Source organism: Anolis carolinensis, chromosome 2, assembly GCF_035594765.1.
Source record: "Anolis carolinensis isolate JA03-04 chromosome 2, rAnoCar3.1.pri, whole genome shotgun sequence".
Classification (NCBI taxonomy): Eukaryota; Metazoa; Chordata; class Lepidosauria; order Squamata; family Dactyloidae; genus Anolis; species Anolis carolinensis.
The window spans coordinates 292,010,387-292,036,311 of record NC_085842.1 but is presented as its reverse complement, the minus strand read 5'-3'; positions in this window follow the sequence as shown (position 1 = coordinate 292,036,311).

The window sequence follows — 25,925 nt, the reverse complement described above, 5'->3', positions numbered from 1 at the left end:
AAGGGAAAGAGACACATAAACAGGTTGAACTCTTTTCTCCCACTCCCACTTTTCTCTCTTTCCTTCTTTCATGCCAACTCCTAGGATGCACCAAGGCTGCAGAATTAATGCAATTTGACACTACTTTAGTTGCCATGGTTCTATGCTGTTGTATCCTGGGAGTTGTAGTTTGGTGAGGCACCAGGATTATTTGGAAGAGAAGGCTAACAACTTTGTAAACTACAACTCCCATGATCCCATAGCACTGAATCATAGCAGTTAAAGTGCTGTCAAACTACCTTAATTCTACAGTGTAGATGCCCCCTTCTCTGGAAGAAGTACTAATTGCTCTAAATGAATTGGTTCAAGACGACTTCTGAAATTAGGCCAAGGAACACAGTATGCCCATCTTACCATAAAATGTCTTCTTAGTCTAGCTAACAATATGTTAGACTAATTTGGCATCTTAAAATGCTGGATCACATTATATAGAGATGATGAGTCACTGTGTTGTTCATAAGAGAAGTCTACGGCTGTCAAAGATTCAGATGAAAATATTTCAAAATATCAAAGGTAACCCAATAATTTATTATGCCCTGCAGCATTTGGGAAAGAAAAATAAGCTCCCTTGTTTTACATTAAATTCGTGGGTTTCAAATCTTGTACTGACAGAGAACTCTTTCCGCATAAAACCTTTCTACCAAGAAATTATTTGCCATGGGATTTATGTGCATCACAAAAGATTCTGCTCCACATTCTAGGGCACATCCTCCATGTCAGGTGCTGACCAGGCATTGTGTGATCACTGTCGAGAAAATAACAATAAGAGGAAATAAGCAAAACCAGTCTATAATAGGGTGGTGGGTTTTTTGCCACAGTTATGCAACTAGAACATTGTGTGCTAATATACTTTAGCAGCATCATTTTATTGCTATAATATTATAGCAACTGGCTTTCAAGGTATAGTGTATGAACCACCTCAGAGATTAAGATCATCTAGGGAAGCCCTGCTCTCGGTCCCACCTCCTTCGCAGGCACGAATGTTGGGGATGAGAGACAGGGCCTTCTCAGTGGTGGCCCCTCGGCTGTGGAACTCCCTTCCCAGTGACATTAAATTGCCCCCCTCCCTTTTGGCCTTCAGAAGGAAAGTGAAAATGTGGCTTTGGGATCAAGCCTTTGGAGAATAATTGTAGTGCAAAAATAGATACAGATTATGTGCAATGGCTACTGGGATGACCCCAGATTATGATTGTGGATGGTGCGGTTTTTAACAGTGAATGTAATGTTTTTTAAATGTTTAATGTGCATTAATTTTAATTCTAATACAAATGTTAATTTTATCTGTATGTTTTTTTTAAGGCATTGAATAGTTGCCTATATGTAAAGTCAGTCTGAGTCCCCTTCGGGGTTGAGAAAGGCAGGGTATTAAAGGGGTAAATAAATAAATACTATGAGAAACATATATTCAGCACTCCATATACACAGATTTTGCATCCATTAATTCAATCATCCCTTTGCTGGCAGGACTACTGACTAAAAGGTCAGCAGTTTGAATCTGGGAAACAGGATGAGCTCCCATCTGTCATCTCTAGCTCACCATGAGAATGGACATGAGAGAAGCCTCCCACATGATAGTAAAACATCAAACACCTGGGCGTCCCCTGGGCAACATCCTTGCAAATGGCCAATTATCTCACACCAGAAGCAACTTGCAGTTTCTCAAGTCGCTCCTGACATGAAAAAAAAAAAACACCCCTGACTTGAAAATATCCCTCCCTCAAATCCCCAAAAGCAAACCTTGATGTTGCCAATTTATGTAAAGGACACTGTTTACTATGCCATTGTATACAATAGGACTTGAACGTCCATTGATTTTTGATGGAGAGTCATGGAACCGCCAAGGGCCCGCTGTATTTGCCAACAACTCATTTTCAAATAAACCTGTATATTGTAAAGGTCACACAGCATTTTGTTTTTAAAGAATTGACGTAATTTAAAATATTATTCTTCCTTCCTGGGCATTAGAATTCTGCACTAAGAAATAAACAGTTCTCAAATTAAACACAATAATTTATGGAAGTCTTGATCAAAATAACAATTAGTCTTAAAAATAACCAATGCAGTTTAATCCTATGGGTATCAATTAATGAAAAGTTGACTGAAATGTTAAAATCTTTTACATAAAGTTGATTGAAATGTTTAAAGTATTTTATATTTTAATGAATAAGAATAGAACTAGAACGTACGGAAAAGTACTCTAGCCAGCTGGATAAAACTTTAATATATCAGGCCAGAATCCTGATACATTCTAGCTATGAGTAAATATAGTTAGTAAACCCCCCAAAATCACACAATGTACCTATTAAATGGTCAGAGGTTATGCTTTATTCAAGACACAATGGATGTGCTTCTGCTAGCTTGTACTAGTGTTTGTTTTGGAAAGGTAGTTCAGCTGGCACAGATACAATGCCATGCCAGTTTATTTGAAAGTTACATTACTGACAGCACACTAGAAATAGCTTCTTCCATAAGAGAACAAATGACCTAAACATTCAGCCCCATTCCTCCTGGGCTCTGTGCAACTAAAAGGCAACCAGAGCCGTGGCCTCCCCTCCTCATCGGTTCGTCTGACGTTCCACATGCCAGCTAAGAGTCAGAACAGGTGGGTCTTTCATAAACAATAGGTTTAATGGAAAATATCTCCTCCTAACAGATGTGTAAATAAAGGAGAGCAAAACAGAAGGTTACGTCCTTAAACTAGTCAATTCTAGCTTTCCGACAAGAAACTTCTGCAGCCTATCCAAGCTATGTATTGAAACAAGGAGACCAGAGCAGATGCCATTGGTGGGCTCTGATGGACACAGGGGTCCAGCAGCTGTGAGATAATGCTGCAGGGTATTTCAGGGCCTGCTGAGAAGTCTGGCTCTCAATACTTTGAGGTCGTCCAACCTGGACTGTATGCAATGCATTGGCAGCAGACATCAACGGTAACGCCTGGAGTCTGTTCTGGATGGAAACTGCTGGAGATATTGCCTCTAGATTATGATCCTCAAACAAGCAATTCCCTTTATTTTATTGACCCAATAAGCAGGAATCTGAATCATTGTCATCTCCCCACACCATGTCTGTGAATAAGGAACAGAATCTATCCCGAGTCCATCAAGGAGCGTGGACAAAATCCAGATATGGATTGCACCAGTTGACATCTTGGTATAAATGTTTATACACAAGCAGAATTTGAAGTTACCTAAATTGTAAGGCACAGTAATGTTACAAATCAGTGGAAAAAACTATTAACTGTCTTTTGATCATTAAGGGCCTTTTCACATGACAACATTGTAATGCTATGATTCCACTTTGAGTGCCATGGCAACATCCTATGGATTCCTGGGTTCATACTATAATTTGATAGTATGAAAGGGCCCAAAGACTGCTTCTTTTGCTTTCGAAAGAAACACATTTTGCATGACATATTTTAAATATATGATCACAGATAAGAGTAGGAGCTGTGGTGGCGCAATGGGTTAAACCCTTGTGCCAGCTAAACTGCTGACCTGAAGGTTGGGTTGGTGACCTGAAGGTTGCTGATTCAAATCCGCGAGATGGGGTGAGCTCCTGTCTGTCAGCTCTAGCTTGCGGGGACATGAGAGAAGCCTCCCAGCAGTACATCCGGATATCCCCTGGGCAATGTCTCTGTAGATGGCCAATTCTCCCACACCAGAAGTGACTTGCAGTATGTTCTCAAGTCGCTTCTGACATGATAAAAAAAGCAGATAAGAGTGGGGGTATATCTTGCTATCACCAACTGATCAAGACTTTTATGAAGGCTAAATATTGATTATACCTGCAGTCTATAAAGGAAAACAAATCTACAAGAAAATTATTTGAAATGCTTCAACACTCTGCATTTGAATATCTGGATGTTATGTTAGTCCCTAATAAAAATACTGGCTGACTTATGTTGGCCCCACCTGATGGCAACTGTTTTCCTAACCACAGAATAGTGACTTATAGGATTTATTCCAAACTTCAAATGAATTGTCTAAGATGCTGAATATATTGAGGGGTTAGGATTCAGCACCATGGGCAGATCCTCTAAATTTTGGATTAAGATCTGGAGCAGACTTACCATCACCTTCACACAGAAACCCCAAGCTCCCACTGTCCCCACCACTCCAGTCTTATCTATGTTATCCTAGACTATTTTCAATAACTTTCAGAAGGGTATTACTGCCTTGCAAGACAGACATTTCAAACAATTAATAAAAAACACTGGCTTCGGAAATTTACCCTATAGTTTTAACCTACAGGGAAAAAAGTGGTTTGTTTAACTACTAACAAAGGGCTTAAGATCTTCATGAGGAGCAGCTGGAGAACATGAAATATATTTAAAGAAAATTGAGAGAAACCATTTCATGAATGCATTTCCAAGCCTGACATTCCAAAAATAAAATGTCTATATGATCTCTTGGCTGTGATCCAAAAGTGAGATGTGCCAAAATACTGAAATGCAAGCTGATTTAATTCTGTGGAGGAGATTGGGTTCAGCCCAACTACTCAAACCCAACTGATTTTGAAGATCACACTGAATGAAAGAAAAATACTTCATGCCTCGCAATCTCGATATTTCTCTGAATCATACAGACTATCCCACAAAACTAGCAATTACAAAGGAATGTTGGCAAGAAGCAGAGGCGAGGGGAGTCAGACTTAATCTAACTGTGATAATGCAGAGGAAAGATCCTTTTTGCTGCAAATACTAGGGCTGCTAACAGAATCCCTCCTGTTTTCTGAAGGGGCAAAAAATAGTCACACATTAAATATTTTCTTCCATTTCAGATTTCTTACTGCAGGTAACAACAGTGGATTGTTATCTGTGGTTATTCATAGCAACCAGATTTATTCAGGCATAAAGCTAACCCAATTATCTTAGTAGAAATTTAGTTCAACTACACTTTTTTATTAGAGAATCTTTAAGTATTGATCTTGTCTGGTATTTTAAACGGAATACCCCCTTATGTCAATATTGGAGAGCTTTCACCTTCCAGACGTTTCAGGCTTCAGCTTCCACTGTCCCTTCATGAATGACCGTCCTGGCTTGATCCAGTGGGAGTTTTAGAGGGAAATATCTAGATGCTTAATATAGGCTACAATGTACTTTCAGAGGAAAATATCTAGAGGCCCAATTAATTTCATCTGATTTACAATCTGTCTATTATTACATCTGTAATTTGAAATATCAAACTGGATTAATTGAAAACCTATCTCCATGGATTATAGAGCAACTTCTTGTGGCTGAAAAATAAGATAATGGTTATTATCAGGCTAGATAATCTGAAACACAACCCTGCAAATCCGAATGTAAATAGGAACTGCCCATTCTCTTGAATGAGCAGTTCCACTCGTCACAAGCTGACATGAGATCAGTGCTAAAGGTGAGACTGTAAAATGACAACATAGTCATTATCTAGTGACTAAGAATTATAACATTAGCATGTAATTTGCTTTGTTGAAAGATTTCATCAGGGTCAATAAGAACTCTGGCAGCTGGACAATGTCTAGTTCAGAATTATAATTTGAGAACTCAGAGCAACTGTTAATAATATTTGAGAATTCCTGGAAACAATAATTTGGAGGAGAACAAATCTTGTCCACATCTTTTAAAAAAGCAAAAAAAGGAGGACCCAAACAACTACTAACTTTTCAGCTTGATGTCAGTACTAGGGAAAATTCTAGAACCGATTATTAAACAATCAGTCTGTGTACACTAAGAAAGGGATGCCGCCATCACCAAGAACCAGTATGGGTTTCTCAAAAACAAGTAGAACAAATCAAATTAATCTTATCTGTTTTTTACATAGTCACAAGCTTGGTAGATCAAGGGAGCATTGTGAATGTAAAATATCTTGTTTTCAGTAAAACATTTAGCAAGATTCTACAATATATTTTTATAGGTAAGCCCATGAACCTGGTTGCAATGTCAGAAAAGACTTGAAGGCACACAGCTACATCCAGGCAAGAAAAATAAATGAAATAACATCCGGCTTGAAAACAGTGCACTTGAAAAGTATCTAGGGGACTTAGTAGACAACAAGCTAAATATGACTCAACGGTGTACACCGATAGGAGCACAGTGTCCAGATGAAGGGAAGTAGTCATGCCATTCTGTTGTGCTTTGATCAGACCTCACCTGGATTACTGCCTACAGTTCTGGGCATCACAGTTTGAGAAGAATATTGACAGTAAAGGAGTTATTTCAGAGCTTTAACTATTGCAATTATTCCTATAGGAGGATGAAAATGTGCACATTTTTCACTGATTTTTGATATTTCACATTTCAATTTTTATTTTTTTTTTGCAAAATAAAACATTACTTGTAGGGAAATGTTTTCACATTAAAATATTTAAAAACTGAAAACTAAACAAAAGCCAGACCAAAAAGAAGTCCTTCTCTTTCCCCTCATGCTTAAAAATTGAAAAATATCAGTGTCGCATGTGTGTTAGTCTTAGCATGTCAAGACACTCTTTCTTGTAAAGGATGAGAACACCTGCAAACATTTTTTAGATCCTACCACCAGTCCGGAGAGAGTTCTCCCACCCCTGAGGCAGTGCCTTGCTTCTGCCAGGGCTTGTGCAAAATTAAGGCTCAGGAGTCACCTGTTCCTTTTCTTGTTAAAAATGGCATCCTGGGACCAAATGTGCATGCTCATCAGCTCTTTCTAAACCTCTTCTCTTGCTCCTAGCATTTCTGTGTGTTAACATGGCATAACCACAGCACATGTACAAACATTGAGTCAGGTCAGCTCTGATGGACATGTATGCTCAGACAGTAATGGCACCTCACATACACAGAGCGCAATAGCAGGAGAGACAAAAAACTATAGTAAAGTTGGAAACTCCCAAAACCTCATTGCATCTCAGTGGGTTTAGGGACAATTTATTATGTAATTCAAACTCAGGGTTTTTTTTTTAAACCAAACCAGATCTCCTTTCCCAAACTTGTTTGACTGATTGCAATCGTATTACAGTATGTCTCCTTGGCATGTCATCTATTTCATTCATCATCGATTGGTAAAAGAGATGCTATGCTTTTTTTGTTGTTTAATTTACCTTATTGCAAGCCATATTTCCAGCAGCAATCACTGGAAGCAGCTAATTTTCACAATTGACTGAGGCTCTTTAATGCGCCAAGAAGCTGCATTTTTGTTCCATTTCAGATTTAAAAGTTCAGTTAAGCATTTTTTAAATCACTGAAAACAGAAGTAGCTTGGCCTTTGATATTTTGCAGTGTTGAGTGCAAGCTGAAAATAGACTACTCACTACTGCATTCAGCTTCACTAAACTCTCTTGACCAAAGGTCTTCTGATCCCTGAAACGACTGTACCATTTTTCCTTCACTGATCTTTATGCCCGCAACTACCTGTCTTACTTCTTTCCAATCTTCTTCAAAATGTATACAAAGCCTTATTCAAGAAGCCTTTGGAATAGCCAGTAGCCAGCTGCAGTTAAGTGGAAGTGAATGTCACTGGAATAGTGCATATTCTTCTGCATTTACCATGCTTCAATTCCCCCCCCCCCTTTTTTTCTCATTTAAGACTGTGCAACCTACTTGGAGTTGACAAGGAGGAACTGGGGAAATTGAGGCCCACATTAGACATCTCCAGTTCCCCAGAATACACACAAAACCCCCAGACTTCACCGCTTTAAAGAATATTGGGGATTTTCCCACCACAAATTCCCCTCAGCTGACTTATGGCAACCTATGGACTTTCATAGGGATTTCCTACAGGAGGAAAATCTGAGGTAGTTTTGCCAGTTCTTTCCTCTGAAATATAGCTTACAGCACCTGGTTTTCCTTGGGGGTCTCCCAACCAGATACTGACCAGGTCTTTCCTTCTATAGATTTCAAGATCAGGATTTGGTGCATCTGAATGATCTGAAAACACAGCTCTTTGTTTTACTGACCTTTTCCACAACTACCCAAACTCTTCCTGTGTCCCTCTCTCAAAACAGGGGAAAAACTACCTGGAAGCAGTGTAACATCACTTCCAGATCTCTGATGCCTAGTCAATGTGACAATGTGGGACTAAAAATTGCCATCCATGCAGTTGCCTACCTCTGTTAAAAATCAGTTATGTAGATGGCTCAAAAAAATTATGTTACCAAAAAATTCTGTTTTATCTACAACCAGTCTCCCTGCAAACAGAGTTCAAAGCAATGCAAATATTGCAGAGTTAATTAACTCGTCCCAGAGTTAATTGAGAAAAGCAGGGGAAAGGTCAGCTAGCAGAAAAGACAAAGCACCAGAACAATAAATTTTTAAGGGGTTACCCATAAAAGATCTTCTGACCTAGTTTTAGTAGCAATTGTAGTATATGATGCTATTGCTATAGTAGTTTTGTCCACCTTACCTTTCAAAAGATGGCTCTTTTGCTCAATACATCTTTTGAACTTATTTATACAAAGGTTAGCATAGTAAATGACAAAGAATATCTTTTGTTCTGTCCTATCCCAGCATAATTGCCCAATTCAGGGGTCAGGTTATGTTAACATCTCTTGCTAGGAAAAATAGGACTGAGACATTAAACAAATAATAAGCTTCTCTTTCAAGAACTGATATAAGAAAACAAATGTTTCTGTTGAATGATATGGCTTTAAAATACCTCATTCACAGGGAAAGTTAAGATATGCGTAGAGTAATATGGTAATTAATTACATTCCAGCACCTCCCTTTCAATTTATTTTAGCTTAGAGGCATGTATGTTAGGTTTATGCATTCCTTAGTACATTCCCTTGAATGGAGGATATGTTAAATGTTAAAAGGTTCACCTGGAAGCTATAACACTTTGATATGTGAAGACATGAGGACTAAGTTCACACTCCCCGCCCTCCTTGATATCCTATAATTTTCGCTGCAGTACAATAAACATTAAGCAACTTTCTTAATTGTAGCTGCATGGCAGCTTGTCATAAGAATGTAGAAAGGCCATGTTGAATCACACCAAAGTATATAGTCCAGAATTCTTTCCCCACGTTGCCTAACTAAATGCTTCTGGAAAACCCAGATGCTCATCATCAGCATCAGCATCAACAGTAGTAGGAGTATTTATACCTCACTTTTTATCTGCCAAAGGAGACCAAGTGGCTAACATTAAAAACCATAACAATGTGTGAATTAAAACCTAACACATAATAAAATAGAATTAAACATAGAAATATTAAAAATACATAGTTAAAACCAATAAAACTATCAAAGAAATCTATTAAGCTGCATAAAACACTGCATCCCCTGGCTTGGTCTTAAAAGCTTTAATCTTTAAAAGCCTGCCTAGAAAGAAAAGTTTTCAACCTGAAAGCATTCCCAGCATTATTACCCAGCATATGATGTTAATAGGGAAACATCATATATCCAGGCCTGGAGACAGAAGATCTCTGTTTGTCATGGATAGCTTTCTTGTTGTTGTTGCATCCCTTCAAGTTGTTTCTGACTTATGTCAACTCTAAAGTGACCATATGACAGGATTATCTTGGGAAGATTTGTTCACAGAAGGTTTACCATTGTTTTCCTCAGAGAGTGCCTTTCTTATATCAGCCAGAGGCTCATCCTGGCCAAGAAAGGATTTGAACTGTGGTCTTCGAGAGTCCTAGGGCCTCATCCCAAAGGCCAGGCAAAGCATCCTGCTTCACCTGGTTTCGTCAAGAAAGGAGAATCCATCACCCCGTGTGCAGTTCCCTCTTGGCATTGCTTTTCTCATTACATGAGGGAAGTATCATGTAGTGTTGTGGGAAAGGTTCCAGCGACACCTTCACCCCAGTCGCGTGATGGCTGACGTGGGGCTCCATCCATTAGACAGGGTGAAAGTGTACTAGGATGCTAAATTCTCCCCATCTGATGAGATTGCTAGTTCAACCCCATAGTCTTTTAATGTGCAATGTGAAGAAGTAATCCCTCTATCCAGGGGTTCTCAACTTGTGGATCCCCAGATGTTTTTGGCTTACAACTACCAGAAATCCCAGCCAGTTTATCAGCTATTAGGATTTCTGGGAGTTGGCGGCCAAAACATCTGGGCAGTTCATGAATAAATATTGCACCGAAAAGACAATTTGCATGGTGAAAGTAGCAAAAATTCAAACCCAATCAGAACCCAAGGAAAATTATGTTAAGACTTTCTAAAGAGAAGAGCAGGACATATAATGCTATTTTATTATAATTCATTGTGTATTTCAATCTCTTGGTGACTGGGTTTGTTTTACTTGTTTGGAAATCACCGCAAGTCCTAATCTGAGACATTTCACTCCCTGGGACAGAGAAAGAAATGACCATTCAAGTCGTGGAATATCCAAAGCCAGCCAAGTAATGTAACATTGGACAGAAAAATCCTATGAGCATATCTTTCCTCCCTGGCAGAATAAATATAATAATAACAAAGTAAGATAATAATATCCTGCCATTTCCTAATACTGAAGACTTGCTGCCTGAAGCAACTATGGTGGATTTGGTCTTGTTTACTTTAATAAGGGAGGATTGAATTCTCAAAATAAATTATGCCACCACCAAATTTGTCCTCAAAATCCTGCCCTTTCCTTTCCTGCCCTTTACTGCATAGTTGTATTTCCCCTGCATTGCTATAAGTAAGCTTGCAAGCGGTCCTAAATATTTGCAACTAGAATAATCACATTCTTTCCTTGACTACTTCAGGCCTCCGTTTTCTCCCCCTTTTTCTCTCATTTCCACAGAGCTGCTTTTTTTTTAAAACATCTTTGGGGCAGAGGCTTGTCATCTGGCATCAGTACAATATCTTGCTTGTCAGTCAGTTAGATATCAACCCATCCATCCATCAATCTAGTATATCATTACTCTAACCACACTTTCATTGTACTTATAAGTAACTGGTCCCTCTATTGTAAACAAGCTGCGCTAATTATGGCATTTTCATCACCAAGCTCAAGTGTGAACCGTATTATAAAATATAGTTATGTGCCAGCTGTCAGTGCAAGATCTGACTTTGCTGTCTGATCCACTTGATAACAGCTGCTGACTCATATTGCTTTGGAAGCCTTTTATTATTAGGTTCAGAACTGTATTTGAAATTGAAATCAGTTAGAGAGTTGGTGCTTCCTCCAATCTGCACAGCACATGGCATTGAATATGTGTGAATGTTTACTTTAGAGTTAGCCTGAAGAGAAAATAATTTTAAGCAAATCAGTCTTAATTTGATTTTAAAGACACTGGGGACACTAAAGCAAAGTTACCTTCAAATCCAGCTTCATAGTTTCATCCATTACTCAGCAATAAAAGAAAACAAATATTAAAGTTCATGTGTAATTGTTTAGAGACACTTCTGCACTGATGAAATTATGGAAAACTCTGCTACTATTGTGCTTATTTGATTGATATTCTGCTTTCCCACATTAATGGAGACAAAGCAACTTGCAATATTTTATTGTCCAAAGCTGTTATTACATGATACCAGAGACATTTTGGGATGGGCATCTTTGATATTTCACCTTCCTTCATCCATGCAATTTCACTGAATAGTGAATCCATGGTCTTGTAATTATACTTCTGCATACTCCTATAAGCCCACTTTCCTGTACTTCTGTTGCTTGCACTCTATTTATTTTGAAAAAAACACAAAAAGCAGTTTTGTAGTTTCAGCAATGGTTAACAACAACGACAACAACAAAACCCAAACAAATATAACTGAAAACCTTTTTAAAAAACACAAAACAAACAACTTGAGAATAGCAAGCAAAGTAGAATGGGAGAGGAGGAGAATTATACCCCTGATGTCACTTTATTGCTGGCACAGAAGGTAAGTGATGGGAAAGTTGCAGAACTGCAAGCTATTGACGAATATTCCCCCTCTAGGAAAATTGATGACTTGAAGACACAAACAGTTTACACAGGTGAGTTTAAGGTTGTAGTCTTACTCCAAACTATTCAGATAAGTTTGAAGCTTTATAGTTGGATCTGAATGAACTGAGCAGCTAACAGAGATAATCTTTCATTTTTTCTACCAGCTCAGTATGAATTGTCATATACCATAGGTGGTAATCTCATCTTCACTGAAAAGGTGGACTCTTTGGGTTTTTTTAAAATTGTGAATTATATATATCTGTGTGTGCACGTGCACACATATACACGCACATGCACACACACACAATCTTTGAAATTCCACAATCAAAATACAGTAGAGTCTCGCTTATCCAAGCCTCACTTATCCAAGCCTCTGGATTATCCAAGCCATTTTTGTAGTCAATGTTTTCAATATATCATGATATTTTGGTGCTAAATTCATAAATACAGTCATTACAACATAACATTACTGCGTAGTGAACTACTTTATCTGTCAAATTTGTTGTATAACATGAAGTTTTGGTGCTTAATTTGTAAAATCATAACCTAATTTGATGTTTAATAGGCTTTTCCTTAATCCCTCCTTATTATCCAAGATATTCACTTATCCAAGCTTCTGCCGGCCCGTTTAGCTTGGATAAGTGAGACTCTACTGTACAAGTATTATTTCCCCAGTCCCTCATAGAATCATAGAAACATGGAGTTGGAAGAGACCTCACGGACCATCCAGTCCAACCCCCTGCCAAGAAGCAGGAAGATGACATTCAAAGCACCCCCAACAGATGGCCATCCAGCCTCTGCTTAAAAGCCTCCAAAGAAGGAGCCTCCACCACAGTCTGGGGCAGAGAGTTCCACTGTCGAACAGCTCTCACAGTGAGGAAGTTCTTCCTGATGTTCAGGTGGAATCTCCTTTCCTGTAATTTGAAGCCATTGTTCCATGTCCTAGTCTCCAGGGCAGCAGAAAACAAGCTTGCTCCCTATGACTTCCCCTCCCATTCCTACCCGTAAACCTTCCCTTGATTTCTCTTTATGTAATACAATACGTAAAGCTGGACTTTTTCAAAGGCATAAATAATATCCATTTTATAAAGGTGAAACAGATATGGCAAAAAGGGAACTTGAAACTTACTTTGACTGTGTAAACACATAGGCCTAACTCAATTGTTAGTCGCAACAAGAGCATTCCCATTGAATCAATGAAACTTATATAGGTTTTGCATTCTTATTGATTCAATGGGCCTATTCTAATTAGGTCTAGCAACTGGATTTCCATTGCAACAAGCTCAGCCCCCAAACATTTATTTTTGAAAACAATAATTAGTAATGAAGAAAAAAACAAGATCTTGTATGTGTGAGAACAATGGAAGTGAATGTAAATAAATAAATGAGTTGGTGGAAAGGGTCCAGGTCATTTGACAACCATTGACTTGCATGACACGTGAATTAGTTAAAATATGCCTCATAATTTTTAAACTCTAATACTTACTTTGGAGTATGCATTTGGACTGAGCTCAGTTTGTGCTTTTGCTTGGGGGGAGGGGTTCAAGTTTAAAAATTGGAAGGTAGGCCTCTCTTCCCTTGTGGTGAATGTGAAAGCAAGGGAGGGGCCTTAAGCACTTCTGTCATTTAGGTCCATTTTCCACATTCCTATAGGCTTCACCATTTTGCAGGTGAAAACTGGGACATGGGTGGCCAAGCAACATCAGATTGTGATCTAAATGAGGAAAAAAATTATGAAAACGAGAGAGCAGACAACCTGGGAGGGAATGCGGTTGTTTGCTTTTGCCCGATCCTACTCTGAAGAGCAAGATTCGACTCACTCTTCTCATCTCTCATATGCTGAGTTAAGTGAGAGCGAATTACTTTTATAGAATGAACTCAATTTTCAGCAAATTAAGTGAGTTGAGAGCAAAGAGGAAAGCGGGAGGAAGAGAGAATTGGAATATTTTAAAGCCATTTGAAAAATTAGGCTGATACTTCTATTGCAGTGGTTCTCAACCTGTGGGTTCCCAGGTGTTTTGGCCTTCAACGCCCAAAAATCGCAGCCAGTTTACCAGCTGTTAGGATTACTGGGAGTTGAAGGCCAAAACATCTGGGGACTCCAGGTTGAGAACCACTGCTCTATTGGCTAATCGGGATTATCCCTGACAAATTGGAACAGTTGGTGGGAATAAATTGACTATCATCCTTCAGGGGCTATCTCTGGTTCATTGAAATGGCTTGAGCATTAAAGTGTTATAATTGTGTAATGTGAAAGAGACCCTTAAAGTGTAGGATGCAACATAATAAAGATACTGTGGTCCATACAGAAGATAGTATAAGATATATATGTTCAACAGTTGTGTCCTACAGTGTATGCGTATTTTAGAAAAGTCATCTTTTTTCCCACAACCTGTCTACATGCTTTGCTCTTTCTAAAATCAGTAATTAAGAAATATCCTCTCTGCCTGGCCAATGTTATTAAATAAAATATCAACTAACCTAATTGTGATTACTAATAATATATAGTAAGATTCGTTAGGGCTAAGTTAATGGGCTAGTTCTTATGTAACTCTTCCTATTCTAGTAGAAATAGAAAGTGAATGAAAAACCCACAAAGCACTTTTTAAAATTGAAATTTAATTAAAGTTAATGAAATACTTTCTTTTAATTAATAGCAACCCTTTGAGGATAGCTAAACAACAATAACGTCAGCTTTTTCTTTGTTAAAATTAGTACTGACTTTCCTTTAGAGGAATATAACCAGGATTTTAATTCTTTCATGTGTTTTATCCAAGGGAAATAAGAGAGGTGAAAACTTTGTATAAATAAAACATAAAGTACAATATCTGAATTATTTATCTGAATTAATCCTCCACCAGAGTTTGCCGAGCTAAACAGGTTCAGACATAAACTGTCATCAGAGAGCAATATAGCTAATTTAACATATCATATTATACCTAATAATGCTTACCTTTACCTAATAATGCTAGAGACATTTTATTGTTAATGTCTCTAATAATGTTAGAAAGCCTAAATTCTCATGAGATGCCAACGTAACTAAGCTGGGACTATTGTATTTTGGGCATACTTTGAGATTATGTGACTCATCTCAGTAATACTTGGTAATCTTGAAGGCAGTAAGAAATCGGACACACTATAGGCAGACTGACTTGATCGAGGATATCATGGCATGATTTTGCAAAACCACACCAGGGTTCTTCATAGCAGGACCTAGATTTTGTTACTCCTGATTAAAGTAGACCCATCAAATCACAAAGATTTATGGATGCGTTAACTCATCATTCAACAATCGAATGGCTCTACTCTTGCTGGAACTTACCATCAGAATGCTAGCCATGATCTCTTGAAGGTTTTCCATTCACAGAGTCACCTTGAATCAATGTGTTAAAACATTTGCTGAAAAGATCTCTTAGTTGTTAACCTAACTATTCAATATCACATATGCAACATTATAGATGTATCCAGATGTCACCATAAGTCATTAATCACAGTTTTATAAAACGTGTAGTTGTATATAGCCCAATCTATTCACTTTTGCCCTTCTGAGTTTTGAGCAAGTCAGCAAACCAGAAAGTCACAACCAATAATAGATTCCCTTTACATCTGAACCAGTGACTACAATGAAATCCTTCAAAACAAATTCAAAAAACTGGATGACAGGCATTGGATTTTTTTTAAAAAAAGGAAACATTAACCTTAATTAACCATCACCTCCCATTCAGAGTTGCTGCATTTTCCTCCACTCTCTGATCTTCCCAAATGATCTCTGCTTTGTTGTAACTCAAAACATCTCCAACTTGAGCCCCTTTTTTATAGCATGGCAAGTAATCTGCCTTTTCTCCTTAGTGTTTTCACTCTCTTAGGAGGTCCTTAAAAACAAGAGCAACCATTAGTTGCATATTTCATTATGCAGAGTAGTAACATTTGAAATTGGTTTTGCTTATCTACACAGCCCTGTCAACTCCCATACTTACTACTTTCTTCATAATTGGATTGTCTCTCTAAGGACCGCAGCAACAGCAATGGAGATAGCTGCCATGCTGCTGAATTTCCTTCTATTAAAAAATTACTGTCCTCCTGCTGAAGAACAATAGGATAATGATGGGCTTGCAACAGTAGAAACAGTACCCAAAAGGGTTCCTTTTTTGGACCCCTGTGAAGGTGGGGTCCACAAGAACTGTAGTCCCCTAGTGCAATGGATATGTCCAATACTTTCTATCTCCTTTGAACTTAGGCTCAGCACCTTGGATAGTTCCTTTAAAGTTGGAATTAAAACTTGGAGTGGATTCAATTTCCCACTGAAATGGAAGCCAACAACTGCTACTGTTGTCTTTTTCCTTTGAATGTGACTGTACACATACAGGCAGAATGCAAGTAACAGACTGGAAAGTTAGTTTTTTAAAGTAATTATTCCAATACCAGGTAACAGTTTTTGAAAAGTAATTTGTTGTTACTCATTAAAGTATCAAAATGCAGTTTGCTGATTTACTCACTGTGTCACTCATAGGTTTTTGGGGGTAAGTGGTACGAGAACGGTACACATTTTGAAATATTCCAATCTAAAATCTTCAGACTATGTCCTTATAATGTAAAAAGACACTTTCAAAACTAGAAAGTGCTACTCATTACAGCAGTACATTTGTCCCCTTTGTATGCTAAATGCTTTGTGCTTTCATTTCTAAAAAAGACAAACAGCACGTCCCTCTCTTTGTAGGCAAACTTCTAACAACTGGAACCAAGGAGGCTATCTGCATACAGGCAGCCCTCAAGTTACGAACAAGATAGGTACTGTAAGATGTGTGTGTATATATATATATATATACATACACATACATACACACACACACACACACACACACACACACACACACATACACACATACACACACACACACATACACATACACACACACACACACACACATGCATGCTTTGGATACCATAGGGAAGGGTTAACACCCTGTGGTGTTTGTTTTGCTGCCTGTTTCCCTGTTCAGGAGATGTCACCTCATTTTCTCTCCCTGTGATAATTGGATTTTGCAAAATTTCATTTGTTGTGGAAACAAGGATTGGTGATAAAGCTTCAGTGGAGACACTGAAGCATATCCCCATGATACCTCTTCCAGGAGTGAATGTCTCTTCCTAGGGGTATTCTCTCACTTCCTGTTGTCTCACTCCCGTTTGTAACTATGTGTTGTTTGCAAGTCGGATGTTTGTAACTCAGAGACTGTCTGTATTAGATACTCCATATAATTGCTGTGAATACTGAATTTCTTATTGTTATTGAATCTTGCTGTCATGCTTTTCATTGAAAAGGGGTGAGGAAAATACTGGTTAAGTTCTTTAAACTGGTATTAAATCTACACGCCTATCAACAACTCATTTCAGGTGATTGAGGAAAAGCAATTGAAAAACAGAAAGGAGATGGCTAGAATTTCTGTACAATTGGAGGTCTGCAACCACATTCCCCCTTTCCCTGCTGTTGTGTTATTCTTTGCCAACCAGCAGATCAGATGTATGTGTGCAGGTCTCGGGGAAGAGAGGTTTACATTTCCCGGAAGCCTTTAAACCTATAAATAGTTAGAAAGGGTGGCCAGGGAGAGGCAAAAGTTGGAGGCCTGGCAACAGAAACTGATGGGCCAGAAAGACCACATCTGGATCCTTGGCTAAAGGTTCTAAAACAGTATTACTGTTATGTGGCATAGATAGGAAATTCTTAGTAGGCCAATGTATAGATAATTGAAAATTGCAAGTCGTTTCAACCTACGCAGAAAGCATTTTATAATTAGAAACATTTCCAGAGCATGCAGCATGCCTCCTTATGAATGGAGATATGTACAATGTATCTAACTTATGTGCTGGAGCCTTCTGTGAGTCATCATCTAATTATCTTGTCATTTTGAAGCATTTGACTCACAGCCAGATCAGGAGGCAACCTGTTGGGGCATCGTCCTCCAACCTATCCCCTGACTTACCAATGGACTATGTATTAAACATTTAAAATGCAAAATAATGGGATGATTCAGACAAATCTCCAACAGGACTGAGCAGATATATTATAGCGGAATTGATTTTCTCATTGTCTGAGTCTGCACTTGTGCAATTTCCTGCCCATTGGGTATCCATGCTTTGAGTGTAATGATTGCATATGACCTATTTGCAGAGTTAGAAATCGATGAATTTAAGTTTGGCTAATTCTTTGCTGGGTTTTAGGCCATATCTGTGCAATTGTGAACTTCAAAAGAAATTAGAATGATACCCTGAAACAGTCATAATTCCACTGGACACATAGACCAGCACCCCTGTTGGTAACATATATCAATAAAAGTCTGCCATATACTGGTCTATATATTTTTGGTAGTTACAGAGTTGATATTTTGTCCCTCCCTATGCAAAATCTAGAAGCATACACACACTGGCAAAGGGCAGAAGGGATCAGAGAAGCATGTCATCATGTAACCATCTGCTAAGACATTAAGAAGATCACAAAAGATAGTAGAAGAGGTTTTCATCCGGTATTCCGGCTCAGGAAAGCACTGGTGTAGCACTGGTGTAGTTTCACATGGAGAATTCAAATGCTGTGGGTCCACCATGTAGGATCTGGGCATTAAGACTTTTGCAAACGTTATGGGGTAGTTTTAGATCTAAAAAAACTTAAAGGAGATAAATTAAGTAAGTGGCCCAATTTAAAAAACCCTGGAAAATATCAAATGAACTGTAGACATTACATTGGTGATCTCTGGTCTAAAGGTATGAGAAAGATATAATAGATGTGACACCATTTTCGGTGAGCTGGGGTGTTATCTGAACAGTCTTTAGATTTGCTTACCATTAAGGATAACTATACCATACTCTTAAAAAATATAAATACATTTATAGCAAAATGCCAATTTAAGTGCTTTTCAAGTAAAGTAAATATAAGGTAAAGGTTTCCCCTGACGTTAAGTCCAGTCATGTCTGACTCTGGGGGCTGGTGCTCATCTCCATTTCTAAGCCGAAGAGCCGGCATTGTCCGTAGACACCTCCAAGGTCATGTGGCTGGCATGACTGCATGGAGCGCCGTTACCTTCCTGCCGGAGCAGTACCTATTGAACTACTCACATTGGCATGTTTTCAAACTGCTAGGTTGGCAGAAGCTGGAGCTAATAGTGGGCGCTCACTCCGCTCCTGGGATTTAAACCCGCAACCTTTCGGTAAATAAAGTAAATATACTGTCTAATATATAGTCACTAATTTAGATGAAAAGATATTTTTATCTAAACGATGTTACATTGAGTTTTTAACACAACATCATAATCTTATTGAGTTCCCATCATAGCAATATTGATTTCTCATTACAGGAATACTTCAGGATCAAAACAACACAGGCTTTCCAGTTAAATACTATTTTCATTTATTCAAATTCTACATTGACTGCACCCTATTCACATACACCTGGAAAATGTTTCAAGACAAAGAGTATACTTTGTATGGGACCAAGGTCTAAAAATTTAGTTGGACCCAGACTTGTTTAGAGTTGCCCATAAAGCAGTTTTTCAGTTTCTCTTAAGTCTTATTCTTTGTGACAGCTGATTATGAAAATGAATCCCCATTCTATATACTGTATATGGAAGTGTTTTTACTTTCTGAGTTACTAGTAGTATTGCAGCATAAAAGGTTGTGGTGAGACCATTAATGAAGAAACCCACTCTGAACCTCCAACATACTAATCATATGTCAGTATTTAATATGCCTTTCCTGGGCAAAATGTATAGTGGCCTCTCAGTTCTATGTCTGGATGAAATGGGTTATATAGGTCTATTTCAGACATGTAGTGAGCTTCATTGTATGGCTTACACCAGGAACTGGATGGAGGCATGTATCACTGTTAGCTCTGCTAGATATCATTTTGGTTTTCAGTACCATAAACCATGATATTCTTGGGCTGCCTCTTTAGGATGGGACTTGAGGGCCGTTGTTTTACAGTAGTTTGGAGGAGTGATCACAAAATCAGGACATTCCTATTTGATGCCCTGGCCATTAGCCTGTGAGGTTGTTCAGTTTAGTTTTACTCCTAATGCTGTTCAACATGCTTATGAAAACTTTGGGAGAAATTACATGGATTTCAGTAAGTGATATGCTGTTGGCCACCATTTTTTCATCTCCTTTTCATTTAATTCCACAGAAGGCTGTTCTGGTGCTGAACCAGTCTCAGTAATGGGCTGGATAAGGGTGAATGAATTGAAACTTAATCCAGACAAGACAGAGATGCTCCTAGTCAGATGAAAAGCAGGTCAGGATAAGAGAGTCAGCTTGCTGGGGGTTCCCTTCCCTGAAGTCTCAAGCTTTCCCATAGTTTAGATATCCAGGTTTCAATACAGGGTAAGTGTGCATTTTCACAGTTAAGAAAAATTACAGCTTTTCTTAGAGAAGTCAGATCTGGCTATGATGTCACATTCTTTGATTACATCTCATTTGTACTATTGTAATGTACTTTGGAGGATGTTGTGGAAACTTCAGTGGGTCCAAAATGCTCTGGCCAGAATGCTGACTGGGACCAAACACAGACAATGTATAACTCTTTTGTTGAAATAACTTCACTGGATGCCAGTTTTGTTTTGGGACACAGCTTGAAGTACTGGTTACAACAAGTCCTATGTAGTTTAGGACCAGACTATCTGAAAGATTGTATCTCCCTATGCAAACCTGCAGGGGTCCTAAGATTGTCAGAGACGAGTTTTCTCTTGGTCCCACCACAATCACAGGCCCATCTTGTGAGGATTCAAGAGAGTGCCTACTCAGTTCTGAGGCTGGGTTTTCCTCCAGCTCATCCCCTCTTGGCTCTCCTTTCAGGCAAAGACCTTTATGTTCAGACAGCCATTTAATGATTAATCAGTTGCAGGGAGACAAAAGTATTTTTAACTTTATTGTTACCTTTCAAAATGAGCTTACGCTTCTAAAAATTGAATGGCATTTTAATGTGATAACTTGTTTAATTGTGTTTCAAATTTTTATGACCAGTTTTTTAAAGCTTTTTCTTGTATTTTCATTTTTGTAAGCTGCCAAGGAGAAAGGTGGGATATTGATTAACTACAGTTAGCACTTCAGTTGATGCCATTTCACTGGACATAAATATAGATCCACTTCAATCATGTATAGTTGACCATCTATATTCATGTGTTTGGCATCCATGTATTCAACCAAACATAGCTTTAAAATATTTAAAAACCGCAAAAGGAAACCATTATTTTGTTGTGCACCAGACTCTATTCTGATGTGTAGGAATACCATGCTATAGTCTCACACCATTTCGCAGATCCTTAAACTTCTCTTGCTTGTTTGCAGGTGTTTGAGGGTTGAGCATTTTATACCAAGGATCCACAGAACCATACAGAGGGTTCACTTGTGTATTAAGAATAAAAAGGTAAAGGTTTTCCCTTGACGCTAAGTCCAGTCGTGACCGACTCTGGGGGTTGGTGCTCAGCTCCATTTCTAAGCCGAAGAGCCGGCGTTGTCCATAGACTGCATGGAGCGCCGTTACCTTCCCGCCGGAGCGGTACCTATTGATCTACTCACATTTGCATGTTTTCGAACTGCTAGGTTGGCAGGAGCTGGGGCTAACAGCGGGCACTCATTCTACTCCGGGATTTGAACCTGGGACATTTTGGTCCGCAAGTTCAGCAGCTCAGCGCTTTAACACACTGTGCCACCAGTGTGTTAAGATTACATTTATAAATACAGTAGAGTCTCACTTATCCAACATTCGCTTATCCAACGTTCTGGATTATCCAACGCATTTTTGTAGTCAATGTTTTCAATGCATCGTGATATTTTAGTGCTAAATTCATAAATACAGTAATTACTACATAGCATTACTGCGTATTGAACTACTTTTTCTGTCAAATTTATTGTATAACATGATGTTTTGGTGCCTAATTTGTAAAATCATCATGTAATTTGATGTTTAATAGGCTTTTTCTTAATCCCTCCTTATTATCCAACATATTCGCTTATCCAACGTCCTGCCGGCCCGTTTATGTTGGATAAGTGAAACTCTACTGTAATGTCACCTGTTTAATAAATTACTAGATCTTCATACCAGACATAGTTCACAACTACTTTGTTTTGAAACTAATTAAGAGGTTTTGTTTGTCACCTTTACAAAAGTGTTCTACAAGGTCACTGGCAAAATCCAGCCCCAATCAAACCCTGGTTAAGTCCAGTTGTTTCAGTGAAAAGGGCTTAAGCATGTGCTGTAACACTGGAGGGATTTACAAGCGTTTAACGTTGGCGGAACTGTTTCTTTGACTCAGTGTGCTGTCTGGTCATTGTACATCGAGTGTGCTGGGCTTAGTTCACCATCCCTACTGGCACATTTGCTCACAGTTCTAGCAAAAGAAGCCAAAGATTAAACAGGCATGAAAATTAAACTACCTTAATCCTTTGAAGTGTTCCCTCCAGAACCAGATTAGGGAACATACGGCAAACAGCATGAGGAAATCAGCAGTGCCACTGCCAGCGCTGTTGATTTGGTAGCTCTGAAAGACGTCAGAGCCCACATTCATTGTCCTGGAAATTCAGCCTGGGAATACCATTTATTAGCAATGTATTAATTTTTAATACAATTAAAAACAGAACTAGGCAGTACAATTAAGAAACTGCTGTGGTTTAATATTTAAGTATCTAATGAAATTAAAAACCGGAGACTCCCGGACAACATTTAATCAGACACATGTCACCTTCCAATGACTAATATAGAACAGAAGGTTTTGGGTGTAAATTCCTAAATCCTTGATCCTTCAAAGACTTCCCTGGGTGATCATTTTTCTTCTGTGTATTGTCAAAATTAATTGGAATTCAAAAGGGCACCTTCATAAGTATGAAAACAAGACATCATAAATTCACAATTCATATTACTTGGAAGTGGCTTAGTAAAAATGCCCAGTCGAAGAGACCTTTTGCACAGTTCTCACTGGTGCCCCTTAATTTTTCAATCAAGATATGGAGGCAATTAAATATCTTCATACATTTGGAGCACAAAGTCAACAGTGTTTCTAAATAAGGGCTATATGCAAACAACAAACGGCAAATCTTGATGCTGCAAAACTCGTTATTTTGAGGCCTTTTTATTTGTTGAATAATTAACGTAATTCTTTGGACCACTACCTTACAAAATCAACCCTGAAAATCTATCAGGCTAATTGGAGATTTCTGGATGTTGTAATCCAAATAAGGAACATTTTTAAATTGTATCATAAGGGAGTTATTCTCTTGTTTATGTCTAAGTATCTGTTTTACTGTATACTCATTTTAACAACTGTAATTGACCTGGTTCTGATGACCACCAAAACCACGGATTGGCAACTGTGGCCAAGATTTTGTTGATCTAAAATCTTCAATGGCTTTAGTTGGTATAAGCAATGGTGAGAGATGGGACCTGACGCTTATTTTCCAGCATCTATTGAACTGTGTTCAATAGACTTTTATTAATTTATTATTTTGTGTCATTTTTTGCTACATTTATTTCTTCTGTCTAGTTGTTAATTTTTTTCTTTAAGTCTGTTTCACCATATCTATTTTGCTTTTAGTTTCTGTTAAAGATTTGCTGTCTTGCAACACTTTTCTTGCCAAAATTTAGGTTTTACCTATTCAGCTAATTTGCTTTCTATATAACATTTTCATACACACACAAACATCTATGCATATGTCATAACTCTGAAAAACAGAATTAATTATATTTAGTATTCACTGGAGCTTCTGTTCAATTTATGCCAGTTCAGCTAAGCCATCCATATAGCATAACCAAATATTTTCTCTTGTTAACTGCATGCTTGAGAAATGCTGAAAAGTACTGAAGGCAGCAAAATCCTTGATGAACCTATTTCCGCATTATTCATTCTACTTATGGCTTTCTGATTTTATATACTACGTTATGCTGTTTCTTCTCATTTTTAAAAAATGTGGCTTATTTTTCTTCATTTTTGTCAAGTCTATCAAAACTTTTCTTCTAAGAGAGTAAATGCTACATAAGCAGCCTTGTTGTTGTGAGCTTTCAAGTGTGACGACTCTAAGGCAAACCATTCACAAGGTTTCCTTGGAAATATTTATTCAGAGGAGATGGTTGTGTTTATCTTTCTTTGAGGATGAGGGATTGTTACTTGCTAAAGATGGGAAAGTTTTGGCTTCCAGGACCAGGGGGTCTTCACTTCTCATAGAGACTGGCTACAGATGAGCTGATCTTCATGAAGGCTGAGAGCAATGTATTCGGATATTAGTATGGAAAGTCTGAGGACTTTAAATTAAATCCTCCTCAGTAAATGTTACAGGTTTTCATACCTATTTTATATACCTAAAAATGTTTTGGGCCGAAAGTGATCGCTAATGGAAAAGTTTTAGAAGCCCTGTTTTTACATTCTAGGCATGGGGCAGGTGTTCAATAAGAATAGTAAAATGCAAACAGATCACATCAGAAAGGCAGGATTACCCTCTATTTTATTTCAGCCCCCCCCCCCCAAAAGAGAACTGTTCCATGCGGTAGCAGAGACCTTGGCAAAGGATCTGGATTGCAAATCAAGATTTGGGGGGAGCTAGTCAGAAATTGCCCTGATAACCCAAATGAGTTCTACACAAACAGACTACACAAACCACATCCCAAAGTAGTGAAGTGTCTTGCTGATGAACTTGCTCAACCTGTTGCCATAATTTCTGAGAAAACCTGGAGGTGCTCAAGGGCTGGAGATGGGCAAGTGTTGTCCCACTTTGAGGACAATTCTAGAAAATGTCATTGAACTATTTACTGCAGCATGTGGTTTTATCAACTGCTATCAAAATTCCCTGGTTTTTTTCTCCTCCCTCTCCTGCTTACTGTAGTAAAATGTGAACAAGTGGTTTGTTCTCAGGGTGCATCTACACTATAGAATGAATGCAGTTTGACACCGCTTTGACTGTTATGATTCAATGCTATGGAATCTGGAGGGTTGTAGTTTAGTGATACACCAGCTTTTAGTAAAATGTGTACAGGTGGCTTGCTCTCAGGGTGCATCCACACTGTAGAATGAATGCTGTTTGACTGCTATGGTTCAATGCTATGGAATCTGGGGGGTTGTGGTTTAGTGAGGTACCAGCCCTCTTTGTCAGAAAAAGCTAAAGACCTTGCAAAACTACAAATCTCATTATTCTGTAGCCTTTGAACAATGGCAATGTAAGTTATGTCCAACTGTATTAATTCTAAAGTATAGATCAGGCATGGGCAAACTTTGGCCTTCCAGGTGTTAGGAACTGTAGGAGTTGAAGTCCAAAATACCTGGAGGGCAAAAGTTTGCCCATACCTGGTGTAGATGTATCCTTAGTCCAGCTGAAGAGAGGAGGCCTGGTTTTGCCCTTCCCAGGAGGCTGAAACAAAAGCAAACTGCTGCAGCTTCTCCTAACCTGCAAATTCTTCCTCATTAGCAACTTTTGCCATTTTGCCCATATTCTCTGGCCACGAGGGCTGTGCTAGGATTCTGTAGTGTGACTATAATTCTGTAGTGCAAGGCATGGGCAAACTTTGGCACTCCAGGTGTTTTGGACTCCAACTCCCACAATTCCTAACAACTGGTAGGCTCTTAGGAATTGTGGGAGTTGAAGTCCAAAACACCTGGAGGGCTGAAGTTTGTCCACGCCTGGTGTAGATGCATCCTTAGTCCAGCTGCAGAGGCTCAGTTTTGCTCTTCCCAGGAGGCTGAAGCAAAAGCAAATTGCTGCAGCTTCTCCTAACATGCAAATTCTATCTCATTAGCAACTTTTGCCATTTTCCCCATATTCCCTGGCCACAAGGGAGTGTGCTATGATTCTGTAATGTGATAATTATGTAGTGCAGGCATGGGCACACTTTGCCCCTCCCAGTGTTTTGGACTCTAGTTCCTACAATTCCTAACAGCCTACTAGCTGTTGGGAATTGTGTGAGTTGGAGTCCAAAACTATCAGCTGTTGGGAATAGTGGGAGTTGGGAGTCCAAAACTACAGGTTGTTGGGAATGGTGGGAGTTGGAGTCCAAAACTACAGCTGTTGGGAATGGTGGGAGTTGGAGTCCAAAACGACAGCTGTTGGGAATTGTGGGAGTTGG